This window comes from Rhinopithecus bieti, unplaced genomic scaffold (assembly GCF_001698545.2).
Source record: "Rhinopithecus bieti isolate Rb0 unplaced genomic scaffold, ASM169854v2 scaffold_2113, whole genome shotgun sequence".
NCBI lineage: Eukaryota > Metazoa > Chordata > Mammalia > Primates > Cercopithecidae > Rhinopithecus > Rhinopithecus bieti.
Window position 1 is genome coordinate 126,355 of NW_016803603.1, and position 4,290 is coordinate 130,644.

Sequence of the window (4,290 nt, forward strand, 5' to 3'; positions counted from 1 at the left end):
GGGGGAGGAAGGGGGAGGGGAGGAAGAGAAAGAGAAGGAGAAGGAAAAGGAGCAGATTATTTTAGCTGTCATCATACTAATGGAATTTCTCTTTATAAAGCTATCAGGTACCTCCTTAGTCACTTAATAGTAGCTGTTCTCTTAATAAATTACCAGGGCTGACTCCAGTGACCTATGGCCAGTATTCATCTTTCAGGCCTTTTCTGAAACATTTTACAAGGTGATCTATCTCCTGCACCTTAATTTCTCTCTCTTCTGCCTGTGAGAATGTTTGTCTGCTGGACATTTCTCTTTGTCTTCTCCACACATTCTCCGTCTTCTTTGCTGACTCTTGCTAATATTCTCTTGGCTGGGATTGCTTTCACCTATGTTTCATCCTCTTCTTATTAAACGTGCTATCTCTAAACAATCTCCTCCATTCCATAAGTTCTCACTCTTTATGTACTAATGACATGGTGTTACTTTTTTACTTTTATGACTTCTTTGCTCTGTCCAGTGGCATATCACTGTGTTGCACTTTTCATTTGTAAACGAGATATGGAGAGGGCATGACCAAGTGCTTCACCTTGCTCAACCCCAGGAACAGAAGCTCAGACTTTATTGGGTAGACAGACACATGTACAGCAAATGAATATTCCATGTGTTAAGTTCTGTAGCCTGATCCAAGACGTGTGTGAGTTTAGAACATGTGCAGTTAGACTAATTATGACTGGAGTCATTGAGGTCAAGAGAGGTGTCACAGACAAAATGCCCTGTGACCATTTAAACCAACTGGTTTATCAACTTAGCGTAAATCACTTTAACTGAAACTGAGGGAGTGTTGTCGCTAAACTTCCTTTGTTGCCAATACGCTCGTAGTTTATGTTCCCATTTGACAATCATTTCCATTCAAAATTGCTCACTTTCGTTCTTCTGGGGAACTGAACCGAAAATGTTAAGGACTCTCTGTTCTCTTATGAAAACCATTCTACTCACATGGTGCACTTCCGTCCCTGGTTGTCTATACTGAGGTACAGAAAGGTCTTTTTTATCCAAACAAAGACATTCCACTGGCCCAGGTGAGCTGCTGACCAAAATGAAGCCACCTATCTCCTGTCTCTATGGACACCTTCGCCTGTGAGGACTATTATTATTCTCATTTGCCACTTAATTTTTTCCCTATTTCACTTTTTTTTTTTTTAAAGAAGTCTCACTAGGTGGCAAAACAATCTGTGGAAGCCTTGACAGGTTTAATGAAACTGAGACCTTGAGGGAATCCACTGGGCAAAATCTCCAGTATCTATATGTGGAGAAGAGGCTGTATGAGAAACCATGAAAACTGATGACAGAGAGAACTGTAGTTGTCTAACCTGTGCACGAGCCCTTCCGACTGTCTGAACTGCAGATCAGGCTGGGTAAAGGCTGACTTAGATGAACTGCAGTAAGAGGTGCTTCAGGTGTCGGGATCCACCTCTGCTTCATCACTGAAACTGAACAGGATCTGAGTAGTAGAAAATGGGGCACTTTCCTGATTTTTTTTTTTTTTGAGACAGAGTCATTCTGTTGCCCAGTCTGGAGTGCAGTGGCACCATCATAGCTACGATTACAGGCACATGCCACTATGCCTGGCTAAATTTTTTTATTTTAGTAGAGATGAATTGTCACTATATTGCTTAGGCTGATCTCAGACTCCTGAGTTCAAGCAATCCTCTTTAGTGATTTTAAGAAACTTACAAGAGAGAGCTATGACAAAGCTCTGTGGACCCAAGGCAAAGAGTGTAACGGGTTGACTTGTAAGGATCACCATCAATCTTAGAAATCTAACCCATAGTCCTGCAATACTGCTGTTCTTCTGGGCTTGACTCTGTTCCTAGGACTTTATTCCAATCCTTGACTGTACCTTTTTTTTTTTTTTTTTTTTTTGCCAACCCTTGGTCTTTTCAAACCCTTGGTCTTTTCAAACCCTTGGTCTTTTCTGTAAGTTCTATTACAGAGATCAAAACTCTAACTCTGAAACTGAGGGTACTGCTTCACATTCAAGGTAGGAAGAGGAACTACAGGTATGAAGTATTCTGCACAGACAGGCTTTAGAGAAGCTCTGAATCAGACTCCCTACCTTTGTCCAAGGAAATGCATATGCATTAGGATCAGATCCCCTCTGAGGAGGTAGGGCTGGTTATACCCAGAAAGTGATGTGGACACAGGTTGCCTTATAGCCACTGCATTGCATTTTAGATGGACCACCTTTTCCTCAGGCCTTCTTAGTGACGCAATCGAACAGCCTTCCTACAACCATTGTGCTTTGGTAGGTTGTAGCTTCTTCTGAAAAAGCTAAGCAAATTTTCTAAGGTAAGACAGGAAAATCTTGTTTTAGATTGTAATAATAAATCACAATTTTAAAAATTATGCTTCAATGCATTGTCATTTTTTTCACTCAGCTTTTATCAGATCCATTTTCTAGGCAAGGAATCAGAGACTCAGAGACACAGTGAGCAGATCTTAATTTACCCAGACATGCATTTAGAGGGCTTGGTTTCTCATAAGGGGCTTCCAAATGTAGACAGTGTGTGTCCCATGTAGACCCGAGAGGAATCAATTCACTATATTTGAAGACTCCCCAAACTCCTATTTTGTAGAAACCAAAAAACAAAATATTTGGTAGAGAAGGTGGATTAGTGTCCGAATGCTACATACAGGCAGAGCTACATTACTTGGCTCCTATGTGAAGAGAGAGGGAGCTGCAGAACAACTAAATAGGAGGGCTCAGATATATGAATTTCTTCAGTTGAAATTGTACACAGTCCTGGCTCCTTAATCTGTGTCCACCTCCCAGCAGGTATGGGAGGTATGAGCTGAGCTCAGGGGAAACAAACTTAGCTCTGGAAATCTGGAGAAGCAGTGGGCAGGGCTGATCCCCCAAGTACACTGATGAATCCCAGTGTTCTTTCTGTTCACTTAGCTAAGGGAAGTTATTCAAATTTTAAATCCATTTTGAATCAAAATATTTATATATTTTTTAAAAACTTAAAATTTAAAGAAACTGGTATTAGTTACGGGAAAACCAGAAGGGTACCCTCATTTGGAAATAATCTTTGAGAAATCTTTGCAGAGTGAACAGTTGGGATTTGATCTTTCCAAAATCCAGCTAGCATGCACTTAAGAAAAAGGAAAATCAGGACATTTAGAAAATGAAATGTTAACTTATATATGTCACTTTAACATTTATTAAGGATATTAATGAGGCAATTGAAAATTGAAAATGCAGTTTTGCTATTTTAAAAAATCTTCTTGTGTGAGAGTAGACTTCCCTTGGTAAATGTCCATGGAAATATTGAACATTTAATTTTTCATTACTTCTAAACAAAATCATGTATTTCCTAGAAGGTATGCATTTTGCATGCCTCAATATCCACAGTTGTCACAAAATACTCAGAAACAGAAAACAAAGCATTAAACTATCCCATATTTTAAATTAAAAATATTTTTAAAAATAACTCTGACAACACTGAAATATGTGAAATTACAATATATTCTGAAATGATTACCTAAGAAAATTAGGGGATGTCATCCACGTTTGTCTCAAAGGAATTCAGATTTATGATTCATCTTAAGAAATGCAAAAAAGAACACATTAAAGATGGATAAAGGAATTTATTAATATACACAGTAAATATTGTTTTAAAGCAATGATTCAGGCCTCCTGGACCCAGCCCAGGTCCTGGCCCAAGAAGTCCCTGGAACAGAGCCCCTGCTTTTGTCCCTGCCTCCTGGGTGAATGAGGAATGGAAAAGGAACATACATTCCTCATCCTTGGTGTGAATTTGCATGCTCCCCACAGACCAAGCGTGGCAATTCAGTTGTAGTTCTGACAGTAAATGGCCCGTTCTGACTGGGCTGTTGGGGGTCCTGGTCCAGCCACTTCCAGCCTGGTGCCCCTGGGTCGCGAAGGCGCCACACCTGCTCCACTGAAGACGTGCAGCTCCACCCACTCACGCTAGAGAGGAAGAACTTCTGCCATAAACTTTTGTTGTTATTGTTTTATTTGGTTTGGTTTGAGACAGGGTCTCGTTCTGTTGCTCCGCCTGGAGTGCAGTGGCCCCATCACGGCTCGCTGCAGCCTCGACCTCCTGGGCTCAAGCGATTCTCATGCTTCAGCCTCCGGAGGCCCTGGGACCACAGGCACCCACCACCACACCTGGCTAAGTTTTCGTATTTTTGTAGAAACAAGGTCTCGCCCTGTTGCCCAGGCTGGTCTCGAACTCCGCCCACCTCAGCCTCCCAAAGTGCTGGGATTCTAGGCGAGAGCCACTG